The 21,235-nt window shown below is 41.9% G+C and overlaps 1 protein-coding gene across 1 annotated transcript in view; it reads right to left on the minus strand.

Annotated features, from left to right (window-relative positions):
- Positions 1 to 21,235, minus strand: part of SH3GL2 (SH3 domain containing GRB2 like 2, endophilin A1) — a 180,595-nt gene that overhangs the window by 158,483 nt on the left and 877 nt on the right. The gene's annotated exons all lie outside the window — the stretch shown is intronic.

Genomic DNA, 21,235 nt, shown 5'->3' on the forward strand with positions numbered 1-21,235 from the left:
ATAATAAAAGTCCTTTGTTATTCTCACAAAATTTTTTCATTCTTGCTAAGGTGTCTCCTACATGTCCCTACTCCATTTTCCAAAAAGAAAATTGGAAGAATAAAGAAGAAACTATGACAGTGAACTATCTTGTTAGCATTGCTTATAATCCCTCCTTTGCAAATCAATAATGTTTCAGGTATTTTTACTCTGTTTGGTCTGAATGAGAGTGGGGCTCCCCTTTCTCCCCCGAGTCCCACCAGAAAGGCAGGATCCAACACCTTGACAGTCCTCAGACCTGCCAACCTCCTGAAGGCCAGGGCGAAAGGGATAAGGAGGCTGGAAGCCTCGATAACAGAATGAACTCAAGGAACTTGGAAAGAGAGAAGCTGAAGTTGCAAAAAGATATGTTTTCGCCAAAATGTACCAAATCAGAGATAGTTTTTTATGCTTCATTATAACCTAGCTATAAAATAGATTTCGACACTGACCTACCATTGACTCCCTAAGTGAAACAAGACATTCAGATAAGAGCAATGAAACTGACACTCCATGGACTGGGTTTGCGAGAGGTGAATAAGCTAAAGAAAATAAATGTCCCTGCACGTGACACAGCATCTTGTGGGCGAGAGGGCCAGACAGCGACAGGAATGCTTCTAAGGGTCGGAGGGGGCTGAAGTGGTCTGTGAAAAAGCCCAGCCTCAGAGCAGGAGAGACAGGACAGGCCTGAGAACAAATTCAAAGGTCATTGCAAACAACTTAAAAAAATGGGAGCCCAGCAGCCCATGAGTTAGGATCACTGCTGTCGCTAGCTAGCCTGGTCCTGAGGAAGGATGCTGGGTGCCAAACGCATCCTGCCCCGAGTCCAGAGAATGTCAAGGATGTCTGACTGCCATTCTTCAGTCTTTTCCTCTTCTAAGTCATGCCATCCAATAAGCGGAGCTCTTCATTTTTGGCACTCTATATAAGTAATGCCAATTTAGTTTTCAAAAGGGGAGAGACATCCTGGGAAGGAAGGGTGAGGTTTCATCGTTAAACAAGAAGTTCTGCCTGCAGCGCCCTTAAAATGGTGAGGTCTCAGCTCCCCTTACATGAAATGATCTGTAAGATCCCCAGCCCAAAGATACAGCTCATGACTCCCAAGCTTGGCATTTCCCTTTTATTTTTATTTATTTTTTAAATATTTTTATTTATTTCAGAGAGGGAGAGATAGAAACATCAATGAGGAGAGGGAATCATTAATTGGCTGCCTCCTGCACGTTGGACCGAGCCCACAACCCAAGCATGTGCCCTTGACTGGAATCGAACCTGGGACCCTTCAGTGCGCAGGCCGACACTCTATCCACTGAGCAAAACCGGCTAGGGCAACATTTCCCTTTTATAACGACCAGAACTAGAACTACTTATAACGATTTGACAGAATGAAATCCACTACAGACAGATGAAGCCCTTCCCACTAGGAGACTCTCCCCCAATAACCATATGCCAAGGGGTGTGAGAGGATTCAACAAGTCACCAAATAAACTGGGCCATGCAAACTGATTTTTAAAATTACTTCTAGCTCTTCTTAAACATTCCAGGGGACCTAGAAAAATAACGACATCATTTTCCAGTCACTGGTTTCCTCCTGTAATTCTAAAAAAATTTTAAATTTAATTAATGTCATGATTTATTTTAATCTATAACTTCGCCTTTTCTGAAGCTTCTATGGAAATATTTAATTTTTGTAAGGACTAAAAATGATATTTTACAAGAGATATAAGGAAATGCTATCCACATAGCCATTAGACAAAATAACCACACTCCCATAAATCTGGGTTACCAATCTCTCTTCTCTCTCTCTCTCTCTCTCTCTCTCTCTCTCTCTCTCCTTAAAACCAGCATTTCATTCTTTAAAGAAAAACCACCAAAAATGGGAACATGAACCAATAATTATACTCAACTATTTCACGGAGAGTGGTGTGCTGCTTTTAAATCTAAAAATACCCTCTGATTATTAAGCCCTGTGTTTATATTTTTCACCTTTCACTTGTTTTCCTAAATATCCTTTGGTAACAGATTGGTTCAGACTAAAGAATACACTATCACTTAAGACAACATGAGCTTCGATAACCAAGAAGAGACCCACCTGTGCCCGTCAGGCACACCCACCCCAACAGGACCCGCACTATGGGCTGAAGAGGCCGCACGGGGCAATGAAACAGGAGAAATAACCACACGCATGAGGCATCCAAGGGAAAGCTCAGGGGGCGTCTGCATGCAATGGTTCAAAACACTGCGGGACACAGTGACTAAGAAAAAGAAATCACAATGGTTATCACAGATCTAATGACAAAGGAGAAATTGCAGAAAGAAAATGACAGTGATCCATTATCTATTGCAGCTCCAAGAACATATTACCATCTCCATCCCCTAAAACCTAAACTCTAGATCCACATGGCATTTTTCATCAACACAGACACTCCATCCCTTTTTTCCCTCAGCTCTGCCTTCCCACGATCCCTCGCATAAGACAAAAGGTAACGATTTTTTTCCTTAAAATCCCAAATGTGTCCCCACATTGTGGATTATCATAACCCCAATCTTTAAAGTCCATTCCCTACAAAATCCAAAATAGTGGTACAGATTTATTGAACCACCCAGAGTGCTGAATATCAAATGCTACTTACAGTTCTGAAATCAGCATAACCCTAGTAACTAAAACAAGCAGATACCTTACAGTAGGATAGAAACAGGGTTTTATGCATATATCATTAACAAAATTGTGCAGTAGATTATCCCTGTTTACAGTGTGTGGGGGGTGGGGAGGAAACATAATTAATGCTTTATTAAACTCTGCTCGGAAGATCTGACTGAGAAAAGAATCTGAGCCAGCCGCGCTGTTTAATATTCTCTCTGACAGAGGTGTGTGCGTAGGTGGTTCATTTGAAATTCTCCCTTCAACATTATACTTCAACATCTTTGACACCTTGGTGGTGGTGGCGTTTTTCCTCCTTTGTCTTATTCTGTCTTCTAAGGCAAAGAACATAAAACGTTTAATTAGCAACAGAAGAGTCTAAGAACAGTGATGCTTAAAAAGCTGTGTTTCTATGAAACATTGATCCGGTTCATGCAGGAAGGCTTTGTGCTGGAGAATAATCTCCAGGATTCATGCAATTTTAATGAAAGTGCTTTGGAACCCCACTTCCTTTTGGTGTTTGGCCTCCTGCTTGGTCCCCTGAATATTTCAAACACCTCTAATCCTGTGGCTCGCTCGGAAGGTCAGATGTGGGAGTAGCATTTGTAGGAGTCAGAAAAAAGTGTTATAAGAATTTGAATAGTACCTACAAAAGGATAACAAATATCTCAATTTTTTATTTCATGAACTAAAAAACTGTTCCGATTAAAAAGGAATAAATAATGATACCCAATCTTACCTACTTACTGTCATTCCCTGGATAGTTTTCTTTATTCAAAAGATATATGCTCATTGTTCTATTTAAAAAAAAAATCCAAAAATTTTTAAGAAAAAAGAAAACATTCAAAAGTCCACATCTAGCCCTGACTGGTTTGGCTCAGTGGGTAGAGTGTCGGCCTGCGGACTGAAGGGTCCCAGGTTCGATTCCAGTCAAGGGCATGTACCTTGGTTGTGGGCACATCCCCAGTGGGGGGTGTACAGGAGGCAGCTGATCGATGTTTCTCTCTCATCGATGTTTCTAACTCTCTATACCTCTCCCTTCCTCTCTGTAAAAAATCAATAAAATATATTTTTTAAAAAGCCCACATCTAGAGATAATCATTAACACTGTGACACTCATTTCAAAACCCTATGCAGCGACTCATTTGGACACAGGCCATGCCCACAATTTTACATGTACTTTCATGCTATCCTTGGCTTGCTAAAATCTGCCCTCTGCTGCAAGTATATCAAAGAAAGGCATCCATGCTAATAGAGATCACCTCATTTTAAAAATATATTTTTATATATTTTTAGAGAGAGAGGAAGGGAGAGGAAGAGAGAGAAACATCTATGCAGGAACAAAGCATCAATCGGTTGCCTCATGCATGCCCCCTACTGGGGATTGAACCTACAACCTGGGCATTGTGTCCTGACCAGGAATCAAACCAGAACCTTTCAGTGCAAGGGCAATGCCCAACCAACTGAGCCACACTGGCCAGGGCAAGATTACCTCATTTGTAATGGCTGCATAGACCTCCATTGCGTGATTGTACCATGTTTCACCACCATTAACACAGTGATGAATTTTGAGCATATGTCTCTGCACACATCTCCAATTTTCCTACCCTACTTGATAAATGTTAAGAAGCGCCTTCATCACAGGGAAGCCTACACACTGACACAATGCCGAATTGGCTCCCGGAAAGAATTAATATGAGTTTTGGCTCCACACTCTTGCCAAAACTGGGTTGTGTCCATTTTGTGTTTTAGTTATATGCTGCTCATCTTGCTCTCATTTGTCATTTAGACATTTGGGATGCTTTTGCTGCTCAGAAGTACTTCATTTTTCTGTAACAAAAATCACCCACCTTTATTCTGCAGTCTCTAAACCTTATCAATCACATCTGGAAAGTATTTCTGCAGCTCAAGAGCACCCATATTTTTCTTCTACTGCTTTACACTCTTGAACCTTCATATTTTCTCGCCACCTGAAATTTATTGTAGTATAAGGTGTGAAAAAAGGATCCATTTCTATTTTGTTTTCCAAACTGATAGGTAACTATCCAAACATGACTTACTGAATAATCCATTTTTTCTTCACTGGTTTGAAATGCTACCTTTATCATCTACCAAAATTACCACAACATACTGATACTACTTATTTCTGGACTTTCTTTTCTGTTCCATGGACTGAATGCATTATTAAGTGATCAATTTCAAGTTTATTCCAGCAACCAAAGGATGGATTGACAGTGTCAAATTCTATCTCTACAGTTAACGAATGGCTGTGCTACTTTGGATAAGGCCCTGAAATTCTCTGTGCCTTAATTACCTCATCAGTAAGATGGGTATAATGGTACCTACCTTATAGGGTTTTTATGGCGTTACACTAAATGGTAAGAGTATATACATGTGCCTTATCATCAACACTAAAAGTCAGCAACGATACAGGATCCCTGCCTTTAGGAATTTAGAGAACAATGAGGGAGACAGACACGTAGTCACATGGCCACAGAATTAATGCACAATGACAAACTACAATAAACGAGTTAAGGGGAAACTCATACAATCTGGAAGATCAGAGAAGATGCTTCCGAGAAGTAACCATTGAATCAATGAGCAGGAGTGAAGCATCCCCAGGGTGATGGGAGGGTGGGCAGTCACGCAGGCACATGGGCCTGGCCGCAGAGCCCCGCCCACACCTGCCTGTTCTAGGGGACACTCAGGTGTGCTTCATCGCGTCCTCAGAGTGAGACTCCATGACCACCTCTTCCGAAAAGCCAGAGATATGGTCTTCCAGAAGAAAGATAATGATGTAAATCATATCATACAATCTTATTCATGCAACAGCAACTATCTGAGCTTCAGCAAAACACAAGAAGCAGTTCTTTAACTTCAAGACTACCCTTTCTGAATTAAAGTACGCAAGTGTCCGTGAAACCAACATCTGTTATTTTTTTTTTACATGCAAATAACAGTACCTTTTCAGATCTGGAATAATTTCTGCTGGTCAGTTTCCCTGGCTACACCTGATAAACAGCCCTCAACTTTTCTACATGCTGAAGAAACTGTCAGCCATGGCCTCTCTACCACAGCACCCTCGTATTCCTTTGTTGTACTGTGACAGTGTCTAATTATATATTTGCATGATTATTGCTCTGTCTTCTACCCTACATGCCAGTTCCGTGCGGGCAGGGAATGAGTATTTTATTCACCTCTCTGTACCCAGAACTCAGCACAGAGCCTGGGAGGTAATCGATTTCATGTCTACTGTTTGTAAGGCAGATGGATGACCAGAGCCCAATGTGAGGGGAAATCGGCACTAAATCAGGGGGCAGAGGCAAGGGTCAGATCACGCAGGCCCTTGCAGCTCGCTACTTAGGATTTGGGTCTTTGCAACCAGAAGCAGGAGGGACATACTTGGGTTTTGAAAAGATCACCCAGGCCAACCTGTGGCCTGCCTGGAGACAGGAAGGAAGGCTAGGAGGCTAGTCAGAGGCTACAGAGGTGGTGTGCCTGAGATATGGTCACAGTTGGGGAGGGGGGGGGTGTTGAGCAGTGGACTGTCTCAGGAACTTCCATGGCATTTTGAAAACTGACACTGTGACAAGTGTCAATATTTCACGGGGACAGATTTGGCATCGGAAAAGAAAATTCTACAAGACTAGTAACCTTGATACAAAATGTGAGACTACAATGTAGAAAGGAGTCATTATAATCAGAGAACCTAAAAAGTCAAAATGGGAAGGTAAACTGAAATAAAGTCTATTCCCCACAGAGGAGTCCCAGTTGTGAGCAATTTCACTCATCCAAAGGATATACTAGTATATTTTTTTAAATAAATTTTATTGATCAAAGGGGAAGGGAAAGGACGAGAAATAGAAACATCAATGATCAGAAAGAATCACTGATCAGTTGCCTCCTGCACACCCCCCAATTGGGGATAGAGCCTGCAATCCGGGCATGTGCCCTGACCGGGAATCGAGCTGTGACCTCCCGGCTCATAGGGTCGATGCTCAACCACTGAGCCACACAGCCAGGCCATCCAAGGGATATTAATTATCAACTATGAAAAGACATCTCCTGTGTATTACATATAGTGAATGTACAAACAATATTAAACCAAGACCACAAAGCCTAGTGGGTAAAGGCCTTTGCACTGTCCTATTTGTAACTCAACAGCACCACGGTTTATTACTCTTTATTTCACGAGGTGGAATCTTTGACTCTGTTGTTCAAATTAAAAGTTAATATTGGCTCCATAAATTTGAAGACATTTTGTAGAAGCTGAAAAAAACAAGCTTTCCCCCAGAAATGACTTCACAGCCTATGTGTCTCAGAGCTCAAGGCACTTTTCACTGCAGCCACCAAAAACTGCCAGGCCCCAGAGAAGGCCAAACCACCCATGAGGGCACACTCGTGCCCAATCAGCAGCCACCGCAGCACTCAGCGAGCTCTTGTCAGACATGTCCTCTCTGGGAGGAAGCTGGACGTGGCCTGCCCGTCTCAAGGCTGCGAGACCCGTCAGAGGCTACGGAGGTAGTATGCCTGAGAGAGGGTCACAGGTTGGACTAGATGGGGTGGGGAGACTGTGTTTCATGGTAATGGTTCCTCCATTGTGTTCTATTTTGTTTGGGGTGGAGAGCAGGGGGTATTATCTTTCCATTCATGGCTTCCTACATTTTACATTTTCTGTCCTCAAAGTAGAAACCGACCAGAGGTATTTTGCGTTCATGTTCAAAGAGGACCACTGGAAGGTCTCCACCTCACTCATTCTTCTTGGCTGAGATGGCATTGCCTCCAAGCCTTTTGTGGAGAAGCTAAGAAGGGACAGGCACCCAGCAGACTTCCGGTGTAAGGGCTGAAGAATGATGCTGAGCACTTAGCACCAAATTACCAAGAACATCTCGCAGAAGCTTCTGCACTCCACGTGTCCCAGCCACCCTCCTTCCCAGAATCAAAGCAAGGACACTGTTCCTAAGGAAGACTAGGGACCTGGGGAAAACCTCCATTTAAAACAAATGCAAAAGTTACCCTAGCTGGTTTGGCTCAGCGGATAGAACGTTAGCCTGCAGACCGAAGGATCCCGGGTTTGATTCTGGTCAAGGGCACGTATTTCGGTTGCAGGTTCCTCTCTGGCCAGGGCCCTGGTCAGGGCACGTGCTGGAGGCAACCAATCTATGTGTTTCTCTCACATCAATATTTCTGTCTGTCTTTGCCTCTCTCTCTCAAAAAAAAAGTCAATGGAAAAATATCCTTTAATTTTTTAAAAAAGGAAAGAAATGCAAAGGTCATTAGCAGCGTTCTTTTTTATGATGCTTCTACACTTCTTAGAGAAACAGTAAATTCATTCAGAAGAAACCCAAGCAACAGTTTAATTCCGGGCTCCATGGAGGGTGAGGCAGGTGCTCAAATAGTCTGAAGCTAAATGCCTAAACAGTAAACTGGTTTGCCCTCAATCACAGTGACTGCTTGAGAGATTCTTCTATGCCTTATTTTCAATTTAACCCGAGGAACGTGGAGATGGGAATAAGAAGTGAAGACCATGGAGTGGAAAGAAAATTTAATGACACACATCTGACTATAAATGACAAGGAAGGAAATGTAGAAACACAAACTCCTCATCCATAGGCTTACTGATCAGGAAAAATCACTGTTTAAATGTAAGTTTAAAAATAATCTTATAGCCCTGCCCGGGTAGCTCAGTTAGTGAGAGCATCGTCCCTGATATGCCAAGGTTCAATCCCCAGTCAGGGCACAAAGAACAACCAACCAATGAATGCATCAATAAGTGGAACAACAAGTCAGTGTTTCTCTCTCTCTCTCTCAAATCAATTTTTAATAAATAAATGAATAAATTTTAAAAGATCTTACAGCAACATAGCACAGTGCCTGGCATATAAATTCTGTGTATTTTAGCTACTATGATAGATCCTTTATCCCAATATTTGGCCTGTTACAAACTGATTTTGGGCCTGCTTTTTTCACTTACCAATAATCATGAATATTTCCCTACATAAATAAATACTGCCCTACAGGTAAAACAGCTTATATACACTCCATAGCAGCGGTCACCAACCTTTCAGACCCCACGGACCACCGGTTGGCGACCACTGCTCCATAGTATAGACACACAATAATTTATTTCCCTATCCCCTAACATTCTGACATTTAGGTTGTTTCCAATTTTTCACTACAATACCTACTAAAGTGAACAACTGTGGGCACAAGTTTCGCATGCTTACGTATTTATTTTCCGTGGATGGATTCCAGAAAACATAATTACAAGGAAGAGAACTGCTGAGCTCTTCCATATATTGCCAGAAGTGTCTCAACAGTTTACACTCCCACCACCCAATGAGAACCCACATTCCTACACCCTTGCTTACTAAGTTCTCCTCTTTCCATCTATGCTGTTCTAAAGAATGAAAAATGTCATAAACTGCTGCTTGATTCCTATGATTTGTATATTTGTATCCTGGCCACTTGGAGTTCTTCCATATATTGCCTTTCCATATGTGTTTCTAATTTGTCTATTAAGGTGTTCATCTTTATCATACTTATTACTATATGCTTTAAGATATTTCCTAGTTTGACATTTAAGGTTGGAATAGAACTCACAGTTGAGAATTACTGCCAGTTACCAACTTTGAAACTAGCTGGTCTGCCTCTGAGGCTGTGTAACCTTGGGCAGTTTACTTAACCTCTCTGTGTTCAGTGCTCCTCGGTAAAATTACAGCAAGAATGCCCTTATATGGTTGTCATGCGTAGTTAATGAGTTAAAATAATGCCTAGCCATGCTAGCTCTTTTTACAATTAAGGAAGTCTATTTTAAATTTACAAATTTACAATTTTATGAGGGCATGCGTTAATTTAACATCTAAATTGACGCTTAAAATTATCTGATGTGGTCCTGGCTGTTGTGGCTCAATTGGGTGGAGCGCTATCCTGTGCACCAAAAGGTCACAGGTTTGATTCCCGGTCAGGGCACATTTGGGAGGCAACTGATGGATGTTTCTCTCTCACATTAATATTTCTCTCTTTCCTTCTTCCTTCCACCCTCTCTAAAATCGATAAAAAATGCATCCCTGGGTGAGGGTTAAAAAAGAAAACACCTGATCATTTTTTTTTAAATCTGATGCATTTTTTAGCATAAACAAACTAAAATATATACACTGGCTAATTCCACAGATAGACAGACAGATAATAGAAAAGAAACATAAAGGATGCATTAATCCGACATATGTCTACTGGATGCCCACCGTGGGACAGGCACTGGGGACACAAGGAAGAACAGAACAGAACTCCTTCCTTTATACTCACCCTGGGTGATGCCAATAAGGAAACTGATGCTTGCAATGCAGTGGGCCAACCTCTACATTTAGAAGTACTCTGGGCAGTTTTCATTGCACATGGAAGGGCATTTGACCCCCACCAAATGAGGGAAGGTTACATTTCCTTAAGACATTATCAAGCTGAGATGTAGTGATTACTCAAGTATAAGTACAAGAGAGGAAAGGGAAAGTCCACAGAGGGACAGCATGGTGCAAAGGCTTAGAGGCAGGTATACTTGAGTGATACAAAGGGAAGATGTAAAAGATAATCACACAAATAAAGAGCTGTGAGAGATGAGACTAGATCTGCAAACAGGGGTCAGATCATGGTCCAAACTCCTCTATGGTACTGATAAGGACCTTGTGCCGGGAGCCATTAGGCGCCACTGAAGAGGTTAAGGCAGAGGAGAAACATGAGGTGTGCTCTTCAGAATGACTGTAGGTACACTTAGATATGAATCAGAGTGGAATAAGGCAAGGTGCACAAAACATCGGAACTGAAACTCATGCACAAGACCATATTCCTCAGCTCTGGAACTTGGTATTTGTGTTGGGGGAGGGAAAGGGTGTTGAAGTCAAGTGACCAGTGACTTGGCTGGGGTCTCACAGGTCCTCAGAATTGGAAAACTGGCCAGGACATCTGAATTCTCTAAGCTTCCTCTCCTGGGATCCTATGGATCATGTTCTATATAGACTAACGGTATTTCACCATTTTCTAAGTGATTTCAAGAGCTTCTCTTGAAGTATGCCTCTGCCTCTTTTCTGAACATTAGTTACAGAATGGATGACTCCACAAATAGCCCCTTTTATGATACATAATCAAAACCCCTTGTCTTGGGCAGAAAATTCCTTGATGGTCATAAACTGGTCAACCACTTATGTAGTTACTAATAAATCATGGAAGTGGGCAAGTTTTGATCAGTTGGTGAAGAATTGTATCCTGGACAAGGATAACATTCTCTATATTCTTCTTTCAATCATCTGATTTCATGAAGGAAAAAGTCTCATTGTATTGTAGGGTATCTACTGTTTGTCTAACATTTGATAATCTCCTGTTTTAACAAAAGCAGGATAAACTTCAAGCTCACAGATTTACTCAAGCAAGAGTATCTAGGACTTAACCTATCTGTGTGTGGAAATTTCCTACACCTCTATGACAAGTGATAGTGGTTCTTCCATTTATGAAAGTGATGATTCGTTTTCAATTAAACTCAAACCAATAGTTTAAACATGAATACAGATGTCAAAAGTCATGAAGATAAAACTGAATGACAAATCTGGGGAACAGTCAAATTATTCCACCATAACCATATGGAGTCTAAAAAAGTTGACTGCCTAAATGCACCTGAATCAACTAGCAGACAGTGACATCAGACACCAAGAATGTAGATCTTATAAAGGGCAAGCCAATACATATCACATGATATCAGCATAATTCATTACCTCATAAAAGTAAAGTAAGTAAATTTAGACAAGTGCATTGATAAAGAAATTTTATGATAATCTTTCTGGCTAGGGCACATTCTTTCATATAAAATTATTTACAGTGAAAATGGATCCAAATGTTTTAAATATAATATGTGCATCCTGTGACATTAAAGGTAGTGGAAAGAGCTTTTATATCATGAATTAAATGTATTTCAATTATTACAAAACACCTTTTTTTTAAATTTAAATCCTTTATTGTTCCAAATTGATTACAAAATACTTGTTGGCCAATTTCAATTTTGAAACCACAATCTTTCCCATCTTCCCTGGCCAGTTTTCTCAGTGGTGAGAGCATTGCCCGCACACCAAAGAGTCACCGGGTCAATTCCTGGTCGAAGCAAGAGCAGGAGGCAACTAATCAATGTGTCTCTCTCCTCCCTCTCCCTCCTTTCCTTCCATTCTCTCTAAAAATCAGTGGGAAAAAATATCCTCAGGTGAGGATTAAAATAATAATAATAAAAATAAATTTAGAGAAGCGATGGACGATGAGCACTATAAGGACCTCTATGAATAATTGGTACTGGGTTCAAGGTGAAGGTAATGACCAAAAATGTGGAAAATCTAAAGATTCTGGATTTGTGAGCTTCAAAGGGACACAGATACAGAGAGAGTAGTGGAAGAGTTGAACACGAAAGAGCTTAATGGAAAACAAGTTTATGTTTCTTAAACTTAATTAAAAAGTGTAACAGAAGACAGAACTCAAGTGCAAGGTTGAATACAAGAAACAGGATAGAATCTCTGGATAACAGGACATTAACTCTCGTGAGTAAAATCTTGATGAGGTGATTGATGAGGAACATCTCCGGAAAGCACGCCCTTCAGTCAGCCTACAAGCATGATGGAGGAGAGTGACAGCAAAGGGTTTAGGTCTGTTGGTCCCTCTTGCTTAGAAGTAGTCTAATGAGTAATATAAATGTGGCCAGCTAGCCACTGTACACAGCATTTATTCAACATGAAGAAGCACATTGGGATCACTTCCGTGAGCAGTAAACGCAAAGAATGAGAAGGGTGAAAGCTGGGCCCACCCTGAACTCAATTCCTACGTGACACCTCCCCTTTGGGTTATTTCATTACTCAATGCACAACCAGGTCTGACTGTGCTCTCCCCAGCCACGCTGCCCGACTGGCACCAAGTCCTCACAGGACATCCCAGGTGCCATAACTCACCCCTTCCAGAGTGTCTGACACTGTCCACCAGCTGCACTTAGAACCCCATTAGGGCTTTGGATCCATAAATCAGGTCAAAGAGCACAGAGCTAACACAGCACAGACAAACCCCACAACGTGCGCTGCATGCATCTGCAAGCCTCAAAAACAACTTCATCAACAACTTCAGATTCCCACGGAGCTGGCTGATGTGCTAGATGAGGGCATGCCACTGTGTCTGTGTTGGCACTGACCTTCCACAGGCACAGAAACAGAAGCAGGGTGAAGGGTAACCACTCTACTCTCACTGGTAAAAATCACGGAGACATAATTGAAAACCTCTTCACAGTTCTACAGTCTCTACATTCCAAGGTTAACGAAGCTGTCCCTGTACTACCAAGTTAAGAAGCTGCTCAGAAAGTAAACAGCTTCACTGTTTAAAATTGATCACGAACAAAACAACAGCAAAAACATGGTTCACCAGAGAAAAATACCTAAATACCAAAAAAATCTAAGCATTGTAGGAAAAAACCTGTAAAATATAAAGTGTATTTTTAAAAAATATATGGAACATGACACGTATTTAGAAAAGACTGACTCAGCAAAGTAGACTTACAATGTATATGAGTGTGTATTTATGTTGGATTATGTGCATATACATAAACTCATCCTATATAATAAAAGGCTAATATGCAAATTATCCCCTGGAGAGTTCGACCAACCAGAAGTTCGACCATTTGCTATGACATGCACTGACCACCAGGGGGTGGCGCAGAACAACGGAAGGCCCCGGCCGGCAGCTGGAAGGCCCCAATCGGCCCTGATCGCTGGCCAGGCCTAAGGACCCTATCTGTGCATGAATTTTGTGCACCGGGCCTCTAGTAATCATATCTAAATTAATGTGTTATAGTCACAGGGAAAGCAAAGACTTCTCACTTCTTACCAATACCTTCTTCTACATTGTTGGTACACTGCTGGACTACAATTCCCAGCCTCCTCCCCTCTTCTGTTGCACTTACATCTATTACAGTTGGGTCATATATTACGAGTTCCAGCCAACTGAGCACAAACAAAAGTGATTGTTCCAGTTATTAGTTTTCCATTGCTGCATAACAAATTACCACCAATTTAGCAGTTTAAAACAATAGCCATCTATTAACTCACAGTTCTACAGGTCAGAAGTCTGGGCCAGCTTGACTGGGTTATCTGCTTAGCATCTCACGAGGCAAAAATCAAGGTTATGAGCTAGACTGGGCTTCTATCTGCAGGCTCTAGGGAAGAATTCTTTTCCATCAGGTTGTTGGCAGCATCCATTTCTTTAAGGCTGCGGGTCTAGGATCTCTGATTCCCAGCTGGCTGTCATCCAAGACTATTCCCTGCTCCTAGAGGCTGAGTGCATTCCTTCCCACATGGCCCCCTCCACCTTTAAACAGCAGCGGCAAGCCCAGTCTTTCTCATACTTACAATCTCTTTGACTTGCCCTTCTGGTACCAGCCAGAGAAAATGCTCTGCTGTTTAAGCACTCATGTGATTAGAGCAAGCCCAACCATAAAATTCTCCCTTTTGCCATAAAAGGTAACAATCTTGGGAGTGACATCTTTTCATAGGGACAGGCTGACCCACACTCAGAGGGGAGGGAACTACACAGGAGGGAGGGTCATTGAGGGCCTAAGCTTTCTGCCCAGCACACTCCCCTTCCAGGCCTGGCCCATGAAAATCTCCCATTCTTGTTCCAGTATACTCATTCCCTTTGGCAACCTTAAAATTCATATGTTAAAGATATGGAACCCTAAGCATCCTGGATCCATGAAGCAGATAGGAAATGTGAATGAAACAAGCATTAAGCAACAAAGATCCATTAAAATTTCTTGGTTAAACTAAAGCATTAGGCCCTCTTGCAAAGTTGATATTAACACAACCAAACCAACTGGTTGAAAATTAGATCGAAAGAAGAACTTCCATTGTGGTAACTGGCAAATGGAACTGACCAGAAAAAAACAGTTCATAAGTGTTCTAAGTTTTGAAATAATTTTATTGCCCACGTCATCCATATTCTGGAACACTATATTCTGAATTTAAAGTTGTACTAAATGTATAATCTTCATAAATAGTAAAGTTATTCCTGAAGCATCAGGCTTAGATGATGTTAGTAGTGTTTGAATGTATTTGTTGGTAGTCTGCAAAACCACATGACAGGTGTCACAGCCATGATGTTTCAATAGGTAGACTTATAGCACTCCTCTGAGTCTTTATTACCCACTAGAGGCCCAGTGCACGAAATTCATGCACTGGGGGGGGGGGTGGAAGGGAGTCCCTCAGCCCGGCCTGCGCCCTCTCGCAGTCTGGGACTCCTCGGGGGATGTCCTGTGGGGAGTGGGCCTAAGCTGGCAGTCGGACATCCCCCTTGCAGTCTGGGACCCCTCGCTCCTTAACACCTGCCTGCTCGCTACTCCTTACTGCTCGACTCGCTGCTCCTTAACACAGCCACGAAGGCGGGAAAGGCTTCTGCCACCGCCTCTGCACTCGCCAGCTATGAGCCCAGCTTCCACAGGGGGAGCGCACTGACCTCCTGCATTGAGTGTCTGCCCCCTGGTGGTCAGTGTGCATCATAGTGACCAGTGGTTCTGGTCATTCTGCCGTTAGGGTTGCTTAGGCTTTTATTTTATAGATTACAGACCATATAAAGCCTCAAGCACTTGGGCTTCAAAATGATTAGGGAAGTAAAGAAAATCTAAACCCCCAAACTGAGAAAGGTTGTACTGTAAATTTTTTAAAAATATATTTTTATTGATTTCAGAAAGGAAGGAAGAGGGAGAGGGAGAGAGAGAGAGAGAGAGAGAGAGAGAGAGAGAGAAACATCAATGATGAGAATCATTAACTGGCTGCCTCCTGCATATCCCCTACTGGGGATTGAGCCTGCAACCAGGACATGTGCTCTGACCTGGAATCAAACCGTGACCTCCTGGTTCATAGGTCAATGCTCAACCACTGAGTCATGCTGGCCGGGCCACTGTAAAATTTTATATTTTGCTGACTGCTGCCTTAACATGCCCCACACAAGCTGTAAGCACCTACCCAGGTGAACAAGTACACCAGTGTGATAGGTGACCCATCCCCTTTCTTGCTGCCCCTGACCATGACCATGACCTAATAACATTCAAATGCACCAAGGAAATCCCCCTCTAGCCTTCTCTGTGCACTCCAACCTGAACTCCAATAGAGGCACTTGCCTGGAGACCCCATGCTCTCAATTGGCTCCTCACCTGCTTGGTTGAGCCTGTTCCCCGGGCTCTCTCCTCACTGGCAATAATCTGTTTTCCTGTACCTTTCTGGGTCCCTTCTTGTGGACACACCTGACTGATTACCACACCTAAGATCACAGAGCAAGGGCACAAAGGAGCAAAAGAAAAGAAAGGGGGAAAGGGAGAGGAAGTCGAGGAAATCCTTTGGTTTCTGACCCCCCAGTATCTTGCCCGTCTGGCCTTAACTTCTGAAGGCCTGCTCATTCTGAGGAACCCTGCAGCTGTCCTCAAACTCCCCCTCACCTGCTTCTCATTACCGCGCCCACTCCTTCCAAAAGTGCATGTTAGGCCCCTCCCTTTTATGAAAGACCCATTCTAGCACCTGTTTTCACAACCACAAGAAATCCAAAGAGGATTTTCACTTTTATGAAAAAAGGCAAAAAGTGAATTCAGCATTTAGTGAGCCCTGATAGAGGCAGCCGCGCCCCAGCAGCGACAGTGGCCCACCAAGCACCTTCCCTGAGAAGCCCCCTCAGCACCCCAGCATCGAGCCACCAGAGCTTGCCCTGTGTCTGTGAGCACCTGCACTTTATCTCGATTTATTCTGTGCCTCCATTAGCACGATGTGTCCCAGGGTATCAGAAGAACCCAAGAGAGCTCTAGGGTGTTAGGCTTAGCGTAAAATGACTCAATTAAGCCTTTGGGTTGTGGCGAATGAAATGAAACATGTGCATGCCTTGAAATGTGGGGGTGGAAGCCCTCAAACATGATTCCATATAAATTAATGGCAATTGCTTCTTTGCTTTATACCATTTCTGCTTATGAAAGTCTTCATGGGAACACTCTACTTCCAGGAAATACAGTGGGGAAACCTGTATTCACCCATCAATGGGTCTTTTTTAAAATACTATTCACAGTATTACAGATGTCCCCCAATTTCCCCCCCCCCCTCCAAGCTACCCTCCTCCCAGCTCCTGCACCAGCCCAGGCCTTCACCACACTATTGTCTGTGTCCATGAGTTATGCATATAAGTTATTTGGTTAATCTTTTCCTATCTCCCTTTCACTCCTACCTCTGAGATGTGTCGGTCTGTTTCATGCCTCTGAACCTGTCTTGTTAATCAGTTTTATTACGTTCATTAGATTCCACGTATAAGTGAGATCATGTGATATTTGTCTTTCCTTGACTGGCTTATTTCACTCAGCATACTATTCTCCAGGTCCCTCCATGCTGTTGCAAAGGGTAAGAAATTCTTTTTTAGCTGCATAGTATATAAATGCACCACCACTTTTTTATCCACACATCTATTGATGGGCACTTGGGCTACTTCCAGATCTTCATAGAGGTGCATATATTCTTTCAGATTTCTTAGGATATATTCCTAGAAGTGAGATCACTGGGTCAAATGGCAGTTCCATTTTTAACTGTTTGAGGAAACTCCATACTGTTTTCCACAGTGGCTGCACCAGTCTGCATTCCCACCAGCAAGGTACTAGGGTCTTGCCCTTCTCTGTCATTTTCTCAAGCTCCTCCTACTCTAAAGAAAGCCCTGGGGTTGCCTGATGCCCTGGGAATCTATATGTAGCACAAGAGGCTTGGCAGAATGGAATCTGCTCTGCAAACATGAGCTCCCCACCCCCCCCCCACCCCCCCAATTACATTTCTCCTCAAATAGAAAATATTACCATCCAGGTCTTGCCATTTTCAATAATATCTCTAATTAATTTGGGGGATACTTTATAATTTTACAAGTAAATTGAAACTAAAATTCATATAACCTCAATTTAAAACTGTGAAGAACCACGGGGGGGGGGGGGGGGTGAGCTTGCAAATATATAACTATATCAACAACAAAAACTTTGATCAAAAATAATCTGTCTCAAAGGAAATTATTTCCTGTTGCAACTTTCATTCCAAACAAGGTACATGTCCATCATCCATGTGTATGAGAAAGCTCGAGCCCATTAACAACTTTTTTTAAAAAACACGGTTCCGGTTACCCTTCTTCTGCGAGGATGGCACCCTCAAAACATTATCCAAGTCGGTCCTGACACCTCTGGGAGGATTTTTAAATATTTGATCGCCCCCCAGAGGAGGCTGCATTTTGAAAACACAAACTTTTAAATATGATAAAGGATGAAGAAATCAGTTAAAACAGAAAGGCACAGAACACCAGTGTAACTAAATGTTTCCAGTTGAAGAATCTGAGTGTGACAACAATCACATACCAGACTACATCATAATACACAGCCTAACCAAATGAGCGTCATCACTAAAAACAAACTCAGGAGACAAAGTCCACAGTCGGTGCATATCCTATCCAAACTCAGTGAAAGAAGAAATATTATTTACAAACTGAATTATCCTTTTAAATGTTGAATCAAATACAAACGGTTAAAACACTTGTGAATCCTTTTATGCAAATAATGAGTGTTATAGTTTGAATTATCCCCCCCCCCCACAAAAAAAAATTCACATGTTGAGTTTTATCCCCTAGTACCTCAGAATGTAACCTTATTTGGAAATAGAGTCATTGCAGATCTCATTACTTAAGATGAAGTCATACTGAAGTAGGGCCCCAATCCAATATGATGGGTGTCCATAGGAAAAGGGGAAATTAGGACACAGAGAGACAGAGGAGAATGCTATGTGAACACGGAGGCAGAGATCTGGGTGAGGGGTCTACAGGCACACCTTGGAGCTACTGTGGGTTCAGTTCCAGACCACCACAATAAAGCAAGTATCACAATAAAGTGTGCAGTAATATTTCTGCATGGAGAGTCTTTCCTTCAATTTATAGAAAACACAGCACCTGTGAAGCTCACAAAAGTGAAGCACAGTGAAACGAGGAATGCCCATACAAGCCAAGAAACGCCAAAGATTGCCAACAAAACATCAGAAGCCAGAAGAGAGGCCTGGAACATATGCTTGCCCAGTGCCTTCAGAGGGAGCTTGGCCCTACCCACGCCTTGACCTCGGCCTTCCAGTCTGCAGAAGTACGAGACAATACGTTCCTATTGTTAAGGTACTAAGTTTGTGATACTTTGTTTTGTAGCTCTAGCAAACTCATATAATGACCTGATAAATTGTACTTTGTAACAGACTTTCACACGTTACTATAAAGCAAGTTATATCCACATCAATGCCTGATAAAGTAAATATATATATATATATATATATAGATTTTTGTAAGAACCATATGTTACTAATCTACCAATGTAAAACAAGTGAAAAACAATATTGCCATTACTCTTGCTAAAATGAAATCTCAATATGAATAAAACACTAAAAAAGTAGAATAATACCAGTACATGCTTATTTTTCTTATTTTACAGGAATAGAGAGTACCTTATTTATTCTAACGGCATGGTAAATTATAACCTTATAAGCAGTAAAGTAATAAAGTTTATTGAAGTAAAAAGATGATCAATTTTTGCTATTTTAACATGTTCTTCCACTGTAGTAAAATTTATCTGGCAAAAGCAGCTTTTCACCTCCAAACAGTTGAGATATTGAAAAGAATTGTCAGCAACAAGGTAGAAACAGTCAGTTCTAAACCAAGAGAATAGGTATGACACATCTAATCAGATATTTCCAATCAATGGGAAAACATTAAACATATAATGCTTTTTTCATAGAAATATCACCCCTCCCTCACATAAGCAAACACACACACAGCAGAAACATTTGCCTCAAGAGGGACCTTCCACTTAGAAACACAGACTATCTAATCCAGCAAATCTGTTCTAAAATGGAAATAACTGTATGTCTAAAGCTTCCTTTGTAGGTAAGATCAGGTTCATGAGCTGTGTAGGGAAAAGGGGGACTATGGCTATTTCCCCTAACATCTTTGTCACATGCGAACATTAGTGCTGGCTTTACACACCCTTCAAAATACACATACGTGCACAGGGAGAATAACCTTTGCCTTGGGCTCTCTAAGCCTGTGCTACATTGAGCAATGGATAAGAGACTGTGTGTTGCTCCAGCTTTAAAATGAAAGGCTTTTCAGTAAAAAGCAGCAAATGATGTGGAGATTCTGCATCTGGACTCGGTGTGATAAACACTAATCTTACCACAGGCGGACATCCTCCAAGAATCTAAGTTCTTTCACGTCACAATTTCAATTTTGTATTCAGGACATTCAAAGCTACATATAACTTCAGGATTTGGCTGAAATGGAGCCTTCTGATTATTTCTGTTAAGGAAGCAAAACTAAAAAAAAAGAGTCTAGCTTCTATAATCTCCTCATGCTCATTCTTGCCAATAGAAGGGACAGTATGTTAACCTAATAAAATTATCCTTAATAGTAACAGCATTTAGTGATCACGTTGTGTGTGTGTGTTCTCCAAACTCGCTCACGTTCACATCAATTCTAAGAAATTGATATTATCCTCCTTTTAGCAAGGACAGGTTCAGAAGTTAAAGAACTAGCTCAAGGTCATAGGCAGCAGAGGAGGGGTCAAGACAGCCTTTCCCACCCTAAAGCCAAGGTTCCTAATTGCCTTTAAGGCACCAAGATTTGCAAAAGGAAGTCCTCAGAATCCACGTGGAAAAAAAAAATGTAGGATTGGTAAATTTGGTGCTGAGGTCTGCCCTAGAGAAGGGACAAGTACCTGAAATAAAACAGGTCAGTGACATCAAAGACATCCTGCCTGCGACCTGACTGGTGGCAGACCTTACGGGCAGCACCTATGCTGGGTCTGTAAATCTGAGGGGATCTGAAGCATAAAGTTATGAGATGCCTTCCACGTGACACCAACAATACACTTATATTCAGACACAGTTCTGGCAGAGAGGTCGCAGAGAGATCCAATTTGAAAAGCAAAAATGGTGACACGGGCACTTTTACTAAAACGGTCTGTTTCTTTGATTTCCCAAATGGACCAAAATAACCGGTTCTATAAAGGCAAGGCAAGTCCGTGGTGACAGAGATGGCACGTGGGTGCACACAAGAGGAATTTCGTGCTGCATCTGTCACCCTAAGGGAACCAAGATTCGATCAAACACAACCCTCACCTTGTCTGGATGTGGTTTCTAGCAGGACGCCTACTGTAGTTGCCTGGGGAAAACCTCACTACTCCTGAGGAATTACCAGAAAGCTCAGCATTAATTAAAGCTAATCTATGAAAACAAGATGTAAGGCTAAATTATGAGGGATATTTAAATAAATCAACAAAGCCCTTAGCTAAAGATCCCTTAAACAACAACTGTTTCTGGATTGTAAAAAATAGTACTCATTCTCATTATGTAAGATATAGGTCACACTATAAGCATTCACGCATGTTTCCCTATATAACATCCTCCCACCAAGCCCACTGAGATGTCAATCAATAGCATCTGAATTAATGTTTCACAATAATCACAGCTTATCAAACCCACAGAG

This window comes from Myotis nattereri (assembly GCF_964212035.1).
Source record: "Myotis nattereri genome assembly, chromosome: 12".
Classification (NCBI taxonomy): Eukaryota; Metazoa; Chordata; class Mammalia; order Chiroptera; family Vespertilionidae; genus Myotis; species Myotis nattereri.